Source organism: Pseudophryne corroboree, chromosome 2, assembly GCF_028390025.1.
Source record: "Pseudophryne corroboree isolate aPseCor3 chromosome 2, aPseCor3.hap2, whole genome shotgun sequence".
Lineage (NCBI taxonomy): Eukaryota > Metazoa > Chordata > Amphibia > Anura > Myobatrachidae > Pseudophryne > Pseudophryne corroboree.
The window spans coordinates 698,753,613-698,766,510 of record NC_086445.1 but is presented as its reverse complement, the minus strand read 5'-3'; the positions used below and the strand labels follow the sequence as shown (position 1 = coordinate 698,766,510).

The window sequence follows — 12,898 nt, the reverse complement described above, 5'->3', positions numbered from 1 at the left end:
GTCCTTTCGGACTCAGAAAAACAGGCGTGGAAAAGGCGGGTCCTTTCTGTCCAGAGGCAGAGGTAGGGGAAAAAGGCTGCAACAAACAGCAGGTTCCCAGGAGCAAAAGTCCTCCCCCGCTTCTTCCAAGTCCGCCGCATGACGGTGGATCCCTGGATCCTGCAAATAGTATCTCAAGGGTACAAACTGGAATTCGAGGCGTCTCCACCCCACCGGTTCCTAAAATCTGCCTTGCCGATTACTCCTTCAGACAGGGAGGCTGTGCTAGTGGCAATTCATAAGCTGTATTCCCAGCAGGTGATAATCAAGGTGCCCCTACTTCAACAAGGACGGGGTTACTATTCCACACTGTTTGTGGTACCGAAACCGGACGGTTCGGTGAGACCCATTTTAAATTTGAAATCCTTGAACACATACATAAAAAAATTCAAGTTCAAGATGGAATCGCTCAGGGCGGTTATTGCAAGCCTGGACGAGGGGGATTACATGGTATCCCTGGACATCAAGGATGCTTACCTGCATGTCCCCATTTACTATCCTCACCAGAAGTACCTCAGATTTGTGGTACAGGATTGCCATTACCAATTCCAGACGCTGCCGTTTGGACTCTCCACGGCACCGAGGGTGTTTACCAAGGTAATGGCGGAAATGATGATACTCCTTCGAAGAAAGGGAGTTTCAATTATCCCGTACTTGGACGATCTCCTAATAAAGGCGAGGTCCAAGGAGCAGTTGTTGGTGGGAGTAGCACTATCTCAGGAGGTGCTACACCAGCACGGTTGGATTCTGAATATTCCAAAATCACAGCTGGTTCCGACGACACGTCTACTGTTCCTGGGTATGATTCTGGATACAGTCCAGAAAAAAGTGTTTCTCCTGGAGGAGAAAGCCAAGGAGCTGTCATCTCTAGTCAGAGACCTCCTGAAACCAAAGCAGGTATCGGTGCATCACTGCACGCGGGTCCTGGGAAAGATGGTGGCTTCTTACGAAGCAATTCCTTTCGGCAGGTTCCATGCCAGAATCTTTCAGTGGGACCTGTTGGACCAATGGTCCGGATCGCATCTTCAGATGCATCGCCTAATAACCCTGTCTCCAAGAACCAGGGTGTCTCTGCTGTGGTGGCTGCAGAGTGCTCATCTTCTAGAGGGCCGCAGATTCGGCATACAGGACTGGGTCCTGGTGACCACGGACGCAAGCTTCCGAGGATGGGGGGCAGTCACTCAGGGAAGGAACTTCCAAGGACAGTGGTCAAGTCAGGAGACTTCACTACACATAAATATACTGGAACTAAGGGCCATTTACAACGCCCTGAGCCAAGCAGAGCCCCTGCTTCGAAACCAACCAGTGCTGATCCAGTCAGACAACATCACGGCGGTCGCCCATGTAAACCGCCAGGGCCGCACAAGAAGCAGGATGGCGATGGCAGAAGCCACAAGGATTCTCCGAAGGGCGGAAAATCACGTGCTAGCACTGTCAGCAGTGTTCATTCCGGGAGTGGACAACTGGGAAGCAGACTTCCTCAGCAGGCACGACCTCCACCCGGGAGAGTGGGGACTTCATCCAGAAGTCTTCAAGCAGATTGTAAACCGTTGGGAACGGCCACAGGTGGACATGATGGCGTCCCGCCTCAACAAAAAGCTAAAAAAATATTGCGCCAGGTCAAGAGACCCTCAGGCGATAGCTGTGGACGCACTAGTGACACCGTGGGTATACCAGTCGGTTTATGTGTTCCCTCCTCTTCCTCTCATACCCAAGGTACTGAGGATAGTAAGAAAGAGAGGAGTTAGAACTATACTCCATCGTTCCGGATTGGCCAAGAAGAACTTGGTACCCAGAACTACAAGAAATGATCTCAGAGGACCCATGGCCTCTGCCTCTCAGACAGGACCTGTTACAGCAGGGGCCCTGTCTGTTCCAAGACTTACCGCGGCTGCGTTTGACGGCATGGCGGTTGAACGCCGGATCCTGAAGGAAAAGGGCATTCCGGAGGAAGTCATTCCTACGCTGATTAAAGCCAGGAAAGATGTAACTGCAAAGCATTATCACCGCACATGGCGGAAATATGTTGCTTGGTGTGAGGCCAAAAAGGCCCCAACAGAGGAATTTCAACTAGGTCGATTTCTGCATTTCCTACAAGCAGGAGTGACTATGGGCCTGAAATTAGGCTCCATTAAGGTACAGATCTCGGCTCTGTCGATTTTCTTCCAGAAAGAACTAGCTTCACTACCTGAAGTTCAGACGTTTGTGAAAGGAGTGCTGCATATTCAGCCCCCGTTTGTGCCTCCAGTGGCACCTTGGGATCTCAACGTGGTGTTGAGTTTCTTAAAATCACATTGGTTTGAGCCACTTAAAACCGTGGATCTAAAATATCTCACGTGGAAAGTGGTCATGTTATTGGCCTTGGCTTCAGCCAGGCGTGTGTCAGAATTGGCAGCTTTGTCATGTAAAAGCCCTTATCTGATTTTCCATATGGATAGGGCGGAATTGAGGACTCGTCCCCAGTTTCTCCCTAAGGTGGTATCAGCTTTTCACTTGAACCAACCTATTGTGGTGCCTGCGGCTACTAGGGACTTGGAGGATTCCAAGTTACTGGATGTAGTCAGGGCCTTGAAAATTTATGTTTCCAGGACGGCTAGAGTCAGGAAAACTGACTCGCTATTTATCCTGTATGCACCCAACAAACTGGGTGCTCCTGCTTCTAAGCAGACTATTGCTCGCTGGATTTGTAGCACAATTCAGCTGGCGCATTCTGCGGCTGGACTGCCGCATCCTAAATCAGTAAAAGCCCATTCCACAAGGAAGGTGGGCTCATCTTGGGCGGCTGCCCGAGGGGTCTCGGCTTTACAACTTTGCCGAGCTGCTACTTGGTCAGGGGCAAACACGTTTGCAAAATTCTACAAATTTGATACCCTGGCTGAGGAGGACCTTGAGTTCTCTCATTCGGTGCTGCAGAGTCATCCGCACTCTCCCGCCCGTTTGGGAGCTTTGGTATAATCCCCATGGTCCTTTCGGAGTTCCCAGCATCCACTAGGACGTCAGAGAAAATAAGATTTTACTCACCGGTAAATCTATTTCTCGTAGTCCGTAGTGGATGCTGGGCGCCCATACCAAGTGCGGATTGTCTGCAATACTTGTACATAGTTATTGTTAACTAAAGGGTTATTGTTGAGCCATCTGTTGAGAGGCTCAGTTGTTTTCATACTGTTAAACTGGGTATAGTATCACGAGTTATACGGTGTGATTGGTGTGGCTGCTAGGAGTCTTACCCGGGATTCAAAATCCTTCCTTGTTATGTCAGCTTGTCCGGGCACAGTGTCCTAACTGAGGCTTGGAGGAGGGTCATAGTGGGAGGAGCCAGTGCACACCAGGTGACCTAAAAGCTTTCTTTAGTTGTGCCCAGTCTCCTGCGGAGCCGCTATTCCCCCCATGGTCCTTTCGGAGTTCCCAGCATCCACTACGGACTACGAGAAATAGATTTACCGGTGAGTAAAATCTTATTTTTGTAGCATCAAACACAACTAAATGACAGAAATTTCTCTCTCATTGACTTCAGGGATATGCACTCGGTGTGATATGATTTGCTGATGGTCACATGATAGACCACGGAATCCTGACTTTTACAATGCCGACAGGGTAATTAATTTACCTAGTGTTCACGCTAGGCTGTTTTAGCAGGGCGCTGCGCCCTGCCCGATTTTTATCTTATTTATTTCTTAATTTATTTTTTTAAGGGCAAAACCCACCCTGCCCTTTCTGCTGCACCCTGCTAAAACAGCCGCCCGCTTTCTGCCCTCCCAGCGTGTAAAGATGCCGTGTGCATGCGCGCGGCATCCATTCACACTGTGAGAGTGCTTGGGGGAAGCCCAGCACCTCTGTAGGTGCTGGGCACGCCCCCTACAGTGACGCCGCCGGCCGCCCATGCCCCCCGTCTGTGGGCTGAACCGCCCACTTGTAGTATGTAGATTGGCCACACACCCTATTTGCATGGTCACGCCCCCTTTGGCACGCGCACACTTGTGCCCCTCACAGTCTGGCGCCCTGCCTTGCCCCACTGCTAGAGTGAACACTATTACCCCTACCCTAACCCACTTGGGGTGGCGCTTACGACTAAGGAAACAAGGGATGTCTGCTATGGTTAATCACAGGGGGTGGTGGCTAGGGCTAAGACACAGGGTGGTGGCGGCAACGGCTAAGCTTCCCTGTGGGCCCTTGCCCTAACCTTCACCCCAATTCTTACCATTGTTATGCCGCTGGTCGGGGTTCCAGCGCCGGGATACCAGGGTCAGTCACTGACTGCTGGCATCCTGTGCGCCGGGATGCTGGCCGCATCCCTAACATTTATGTGTTATGAGGTCTACTATGAAGATCAGTACTGAGGAAAAAGGGTAGTGTTGGCTGTAAATTGTCAGATATTTGCGTATAGTTTCTAAGCAACAGAAATACAACAGTTGAAATATGTTTTTTACAGAATTTTTTTTCTCTTTTATTTGCTTCCTGCTATTGACTTATAGGCCCTACACACTCGTCGATCTGACTGAAAGATATGAACGATTTCGTTCATTAATGAACGAGATACCGTTCATATCTTTCAGTGTGGAGGCTCAAGCGATGAACGATGCGCGGCCCCGCGCTCGTTCATCGTTGGTGCCCCGTCGGCTGTGCATGCAGGCCAATATGGATGAGATCGTCCATATTTGCCTACGCTCCTATGGTGCCGGGTGACGGGGGGAGTGAAGGAACTTCACTCCTCCCTTCACTGCCCCCCCACCGCCGGGTCGGCCGTATCCGCCGTCGGGCAGCTCGGCGGACGATCGTTAAATGTGTAGGGCCCATTGCACAGAGATGTTTGCTCTTGGTTGAGGTGCTTGTACTAGTTGGAATGTCACAGAATATAAGTGGTGCTTTGCTTGGTGTAAGTGAAAGAGCAATGCCTATTTTGTTGGAGAATGCTTGTGTTTCTGTTCTATTAATGACCCAAAAACAATTAAAAATGTCCCCCATGAGGCATGGTAGGTGTGTGAATGAATAAGAAATTGCAGAAGGTTAGTGGATGAGAGTGCCTAGAACAGCTGATTACTGAGCATGAACTGCCAACTGTATCTCCAAAGCTTGGAGCGCAATGTCCATCTGAAGCCAGACATGTTTTGACAGCTCCCCAGGACTCCTCCCTATAAAATTGAGCATTGATCTGTCCCTCCCTCACTGCTTTTATGCCTGTACTTCCCTTACATATGCTTTCTTCATCTTTAAACACATTACATTTAGGTTTATGCAGGTTACACGCTAATTTCCATTGTGTCTGTGATTTTCCTTCTAGGCTGTTCATCCATCTTGGTCTCTGTCCCCTTTCCATAAACATATTTCTTTACACTTCCTTCCTCTATACTTTCTTCTCTGGCTTTTGTAGAATAACCTTGTTCATGCTTTCTTATTTCAGTCTTTCTATTTGGCTATTGTGTCCATTTCACATACTAGTAAGTCTCTGGGCCAGAAGCCAAGTTCCCTTTTGTAATTCATTATATAATTTGGTTGTCACCTAGCACCAGAGATCAAAATTGTGTTCTGAAAAGAGAAATGAGATAGGGAGAGGCTCAGGCAAGGATGTGTGGTAAGTTGTATGAACCTTTTTTGGATTTTTTTTTTTATTATTAGGTTCTCTTTTGCTACATGAATTGGTCTAACAACCTTGTGAAGACCCTTATTTCTGATAACAATGTGATTCTCATATTTTATTATTATCACATTTACATTGTTTTACATTGTTAAACCCTTTCTGTAGTCTTATTTTTACGTTTTCTTGATCTATTTGTGCCTCATATGACACCGACAAAATATAACTGTTACTTACCCTTTTAACGTTTTACTTTCTGTATTTTTTGTTTCTTTTGTACATTATTGTGCATCTCTCTCTCTCTCTCTCTCTCTCTCTCTCTCTCTCTCTCTCTCTCTCTCTCTCTCTCTCTGGACCTGCTTACTGCATGGAACAGTTTATAAATGGAACACGGCCCCCTCGTTCTCAGGAGCAAGGCATGCTGGGAGCTCTGCTTTATATTTTCCAGACTGTGGTTTGATTTTTAACTCTTGCAGTGCATCAAGGAAGGGTGTGATACAGACGCAGGAGGCTAAAGAGAACAGGGTGTGTCTAGAACATATATCTATGACCTGAACACCTTCCTGGTTTTACATTTTACTTTTTCAATCTCCTTTTTTGTGTGTGTGTGTGTGTGTGTGTGTGTGTGTGTGTGTGTGTGTGTGTAAGTTTTTTTTAATAGAAAAAAATACCTTTATTCTACTACTTATTTATGCCTCACTCTCTCATCAGTCTCTCCTTACCCATCGTTTTGCATCTTTTGCTTCCCTTTCGAATGCACAGAGCATTTTCTCCTTCCTTGATCATAAAGAATGTATGTACAGTAAATTAGCAGCTACATATCTAGGTAGACAGAGTGGTGATTTATGCATATGTTTGTGCAGGTATTAAAATGCGTCGGGTGGGTGCATCAATTCCATGGATACACAGCCATCCAGAAATCCTCCCAGCCCAATCCTTCTTATTCATTCTAGTGTGTGGGCGGTCCTGCAATCTTACCAGGAGACTGGAGGGTGAAATTTAGAGATGTGATGAAACATAGACAATGATACTGTATGTGTTTCTTTGGTTACCTTGTCAATACTTGATTCTGCATGATGTGATCGGACTTGAATCCTTAGAGGGCTTTAAGCATTGGGATTCTGTTTTTTTTCTCTCTAAGGGTTTCCCGTTAGAAAAGCCCTTCACAGCATGTCTGTTGTAGACTCTGCCTTTTCTGGCATCCTTCCACCTCTTCTGGGGCAGCAGGGCAGGATTCCCCCATCTCTTGCAGTCATACTGCTAAAAATAGCACAAAGACACTTCTGACTGTGGTGTACCCAGACTAGAGAAGGGGGGGGGGGGAGTTAAATATTAAAGGCACAGTCCTACAGAACTTCAGAACTTCATGAAACCAGCATGTGATTACAAGTGACTGAATGAACAGTGGTGACAACAAACCCCCTATTGGAGATATGGATATTTGATACAGCTTAACATTTATAACATATTTTATTTTTTGAGGTTGGGGGGCGGGGGGGAGGGTATTTTGGGACATTGTTGCCAATTTAAAATCTGTAAGTGTAGATGTACTGTATCAGTGTTTTCTAAAACTTAGTACAGAGGGTTCATGATTCATAACTGGATTTTTTTTTTTTTCAGTAGTTTTTAATTTAGAGATAATACAAAATTAATGTACAATGAGATCAAACCCTTATGTTATTATTTGTGTTCTATGAAGACAATTTGAATGCAAGGACAAATTAGCATTTACTGTATGTCTATATGTAAATGCTTTAAAACATTTAAAATTGTTATCTAGGAGAGTGCTAAATATTGCTTTGTGTAGGTAATGTTTCCTCCCTTTGGAGGGGGGGGGGGTTTACGCAACACATTACTCCAGACTACTGCAATAGTACATATTCCTCCCCGAGACCCTGCCAGTTACCTGCTGTAGCTATCTACTGGGTTATCTGCTAGACAGCTGAAATAGAGATCCTATGCATTGGTTCAGATGACATCTGGCTCCTGATTTAATGGTCATGGTACTAAAAAGCTGAAAATAAACTCAAATAGTGCGCCTGATTTATTCGTCACTAGTTTGAGTTAAAGGGAAGGAAGTTATGGAAAACGTTTAATAGGATTAGAGATGGGTTCTGTCTTATGCATTTTGGGCTCTGACGTGCCTTTTATTTTCTCTTGGAAAATCAATTTTGATAAAGACAGACAGACCAATAAACTTAAGTCTGAACTATATGCTTGAATGGGTCTTTGTTTTTACATTTATGAATGATCTATGTAAATTCCTGAAAGTATAACTGAGATGCGTCATGTACCGAGGTAGGACTGGGCCTTCTGGATTTAATTTGTAGAAATGTCAGGTGAGCCTTGTGATTGTCTCTCTAAAGCCTCTTTTACACTGTAACCCGCCAAATTCCCAGGTTTCCGCTCCATGACCATTTACACAGACCAAAATCCCGTGTTTTTTATGGCTGTGTAAAAGAGGCTTGAGTGATCTACTAATCTGATTTAAAAAAATTGAATGCACGTCTTCAAGTATGTTTGGGGGGAGACTGCAGGCATGGGGCCGTGGCCCGGAACTTGAAGCTGTCACTCGGCGTAGTGACCCCTGGCGGTGAAGCTGGGGCAGCGCCGTCACCCGCATCCCCCCCCCACACTCCCCTGGCAGCGTTCACATGATGGGGGAGCGCCCATGTGACCGGTGGGAGCCTGAGGAGCAGCGCTGCTGGCTTATCGGGACTAATAGGATAGCCCCCGGCGGGATAATTAGCCCCGGTAAATTACCAGGGCTATTTTGGATATCCCCCGAAATCTTAATCTGGAAATAATTCTTGCACAGAGGGAAGCATTGCTGTCTAAAGTGATATAGGACCTAATTCAGGTTGGACTGCAAATCGTGCTCCAAGCGGAATTCGCCTGGCGGGCGCGTGTGCAGGTGCCATCCTGCGCATGCACCCGCATTTACTGCGGGTGACCCGCAGTAAATGCGAACGCATCTGCTTGTCAGTCAGGCAGAGGCATTCGCGGGAGTGGGGCAGCAGCAGCGTTTCCAAGGCGGAGAGGGAAATGGGGGCGGCAGCATCCAAATGCGAGGCGTGTCGTGATTGGGGCGACTACGTGACATCACACGCAGCTGCTCCTATAAAAAAGATGGCGACGGACCTCCTGCGGCAGGGGCTACCTACTGTCTATGACAGCGCACTAAATATGCTGGATCACAATTAGTGAGTGGTCGCGGGAGGAGGCGCCAGTTAGCATGCTGGGTGGCCATGCTCTGTGATGGGCAGCCCCCAGCATGCGAGACTAAGGATTGCAGATTTTGCTAAAATGCAGAATTTGCAATCCTTACTGAATAGGGTCCTTAATCCTTCCATGATTTGAAGACCACCAGCGGCTGACATGTACCCACAGTACATGAATTTTACCGGCTGCTTCACAGTAACACACAGACATTTTATTATACATGCGTAAATTGCTATACATACTGGCTTGTTTGATTGCCGATCAATGGCCCAGGCCAGACAGTGCGGCCTTTGAAACTTTAGACATTCTAATCATACCTGCTGACATGCTCTGTATGGTAACCTGACTGTAGCACCTGGTTAGTTGCTGGATATCATGGCATAGCCCAAACAAATTGCAAGTGTATGATTAAATACAGTTTAATGGCTGTAGCTTTTTAACCGCTAATAGCGGATGAGATTCTGTCAACAACAGTATGTAACTATTTATACTATAATTCAAAGTTGAATGTGTCCTCAAGCAACAAAGTGTGTGTGTGTGTGTGTGTGTGTGTGTGTGTGTAAATAAATAAATAAAATTAAAAAATAAAATGAGTAAGTATCAACCAAAAACTTTCTCTTGCACTATAGACTACTAAATTCTTATCTGGTAGTAATCGTTTCATTAAAGCAGCTCCTCCAGACAGATCCCCTGTCGCCACAGCATCTACAACAACAAAAAATACTTTCTAAAATGTTTTTTTCTGTAAAGTTTATTAGGAACAATAATGCTGCTTTCACATCGCAAACCCTGCTTTTGAAACAGTTCTTTAAACGGTTCTTAAAACAGGTCTGAGCAGTAAAACCCCCTTCACATCGCATGTTGTAACTGGTATATTACCGTTTTGGTACCTTTCACACTGAACCCGTTTCTTCCATAGAAAACAGTGGTTGTCATTTTAAATGGACCTTTCTGTCCCACACATTATTAATAATTATTAATTAATTATTTATTTATTAATAATTTGGCTTGTCGTACGATGGAACCCAGCAGCTTCAAGCATCTTTACCATGTTTTTGTAGATTACTGCATCCTTCACTGTCCCAGTGATTTGTCTAGCAATTTCTTCATCCCCTCTCATCCTAAGCAGCTCCCTAACCTCCTCATCACTCCAATTTGCCATTTTAAACTGTATTCTGTATACAAAAAAATGGTTCTTCACTCTCATGTGTTTCCCCCAGTTTGTTTCCTGCCTCTGCCTGGTGACATCACGCATGGAGACAGCCTATCAACTTCTGTGGTTTGGAAATACCGTTTCAGGGCCTTTGACATTGCACAATGAAACTGGTCTGACCCGTGTAGGACCCTGCTTTTTAACCGTTTTAAAATACCAGTAATCTGTAACCAGTAAATTCAAAGTGGCCCTTTCACACCGCAGCTAGAACCGTTTTGGAAGGCTTAAAAAATGGCAATTTACCGGGTTATAGATGCGGTGTGAAAGGGGTATTACATAAAATATACACAATGTCTTTGCAGATTTGTTATAATATATAGTACTTAAGTGAATCATTTGTATTCCCCTCCAAGCAGTCTTCTTATTAAGAGAAGATAGAGTGCACTACTCCTCCATTGAAGGACTGAGATACGTTCAAGATATAGTTTTTCAACAGCAGTTGAACCTACCCCTGAAGAAATCTCCTTCAAGATAAATCGCATAGGGTGAATATTGCGCTTGTGACCTCAACTACTGTAGGTGCCACCACTATCAACAGATCACGGCCACTTAAGGGCCCTACACATTTAACAATCCGCCGCCGAGCTGCCCGGCGGCGAATATGGCCGACGGGCGACCCGGCGGCGGGTGGGCAGTGACGGGGGGAGAGAAGTTTCTTCACTCCCCCCGTCACCCGGCTCCATAGAAGTGCAGGCAAATATGGACGAGATCGTCCATATTGGCCTGCATGCACGGCCGACGGGACACCAGCAATAAACGAGCGCGGGGCCGCGCATTGTTCATCGCTGGTGCCTCCACACTAAAAGATATGAACGGTATCTCGTTCATTAATGAACGAGATCGTTCATATCTTTCAGTCAGATTGACCAGTGTGTAGGGCCTTTTAGGAGGATAGGACAGGAAGCTGTGAACTAACACACCTTAAGTGGGGTTATACAGCATTGATTATGCATGCTATGTAACCTTATTCTATATTGATTATATATAATTTTTTTTATAATAAATATTACAAAATTACACAATACCACTATCAGAAGGACAGATCAGCGTATAAGGAAGACATTTAGCTAAAGAACTGTTACAAACAATATGCTTCCATCTCTTCTTCTGAATAAGAAGATGCCTTGGTGGGGAATATGATAGATTAACTGAAGTACTACGGATTAACATGTCAAATCTGCAAAGATATTGTGTATAATTTTATGGTAATAGTCATAATTTATAAGAAACTCTGATTAGCGCCTTCCATATTTATCTATATTTCCCAATGTGTACTCGTACATCTAGCTTGCATAAGCCACATAGCGGGAGATGCCTGTCGTGAGTGAGCTGACAGGTACCGTGCAACTCCGCTGGCATTGGGCATCCATTTTGGAGAAAAATGCATCTTATTGGCAACTTGATGTGCCTAGGATGCATCAGGAGACTACTGATTTAATTTGATATGGGACACTTGTATACTTGGATGCAACTGAGGCTGTATATGAAGCACAACAGAACTTGACATGGAAAAAAGCCACAGCCGCTGCATTGTAGTACTTCGTATGCAGATTCAGAGACTCTGTCACACAGGTATACAAATCTTGCATATGAAATAAATTAGTACAGTCTACTGGTGTGCCCTAGCTGCATTGTGTTGTGTTGAAGATTCATTTTTGGCAAAAAGACGCCCAATGCTAGCATATTCTCACTGGACCTGGAGTGCCAAGAGGGACAGTTTGGCGCAACTGCAGCAAAGATATAGGAGGACACATCTGTATATCAGTGGTTCCCAAACTCTATCCTCAAAGACCCCCAACAGTTCATGTCACCACCAGTTCATCTAGCAGGTGCACAGGCACAGGTGTAGTCGTTACTCACTGTTAAGTTCAATTAACTTACAGGAATAAAAAAAGCAATACCTTAAATATAGAAATTTTCAGGCTGCTGCAACCCTCTAAGCGTGTGTGTGATACCCTTATGAAATGCATACACGTTGCGTAAGCACACCGTCACGCTGTAAGCACAAAGTAGCTACACGTGCGGCGGAATATACTTTATAACCCCTAACAGGAAAGCAATGCTACACCAGTTGTTATGTAATGTTGTGGTCCAACCCAGCAACAAATATTTACTCAAAGGGGGGTACTACAGTAATACAATCACATAAGAGAAAAGGCTACAACCAATGGATACATACGTTTGTTCGCCTGCGCAACCCGGTTCCGGTCCTCAGTCAATCTGGATAGATGACCTTCAGAGAATAGACTGAGGCCAGCCAGGAGGCTTGGTTTTATACAATGGTCCAAAGCATGAAACAAAGGAAACTGTAATCTCTACTTTCATAGGTCAAAGAGCTGGTCATTTACAGTACATGAGGGGTCATAGGTTGATTTGAACAGGTGGGCGATGCTTAGTCCAGGTGTACTTGCAGATGTCTTGATATTCGGTGGGAACCCAGTGGAAGAGTACAGTACATAGAGTGTGATATTAATAATATATTCCTGCGCATATCTATGCGCAGGAGCGTGCTACTTTCTGCAAACTGCCATCGGAATATTGCCCTTGAAATACTGTACAACTGGATACCAAACATCACCTCCTAACCTAATTCTGTCCCCTCATATCCTGTAAAGTTGAATCCCTCTATATTGTTCCATTTCTAAAGTAAATGTAACTTGCTGGTGTAGTGAATGTGGGCTATGTGTAATTGTGCACTACGTGGATGAAATGTCAGTTATGTCTTTGTGGCTTTTCCATGCAAATGCGTATGCTACCGTATTTACTCCTATCACGCGCTAATACGCAGGGCCTCATGAGCCAATGTACGCAGCGTGCGGGCATGTGCATGCACGGCAGAACAAGCACACGCA

General features: G+C 45.3%; 1 protein-coding gene across 6 annotated transcripts in view; it reads left to right on the top strand.

Moving 5' to 3' along the window:
• Positions 1-12,898, top strand: part of ATP2B4 (ATPase plasma membrane Ca2+ transporting 4) — a 324,819-nt gene that overhangs the window by 31,551 nt on the left and 280,370 nt on the right. The window lies entirely within an intron of this gene.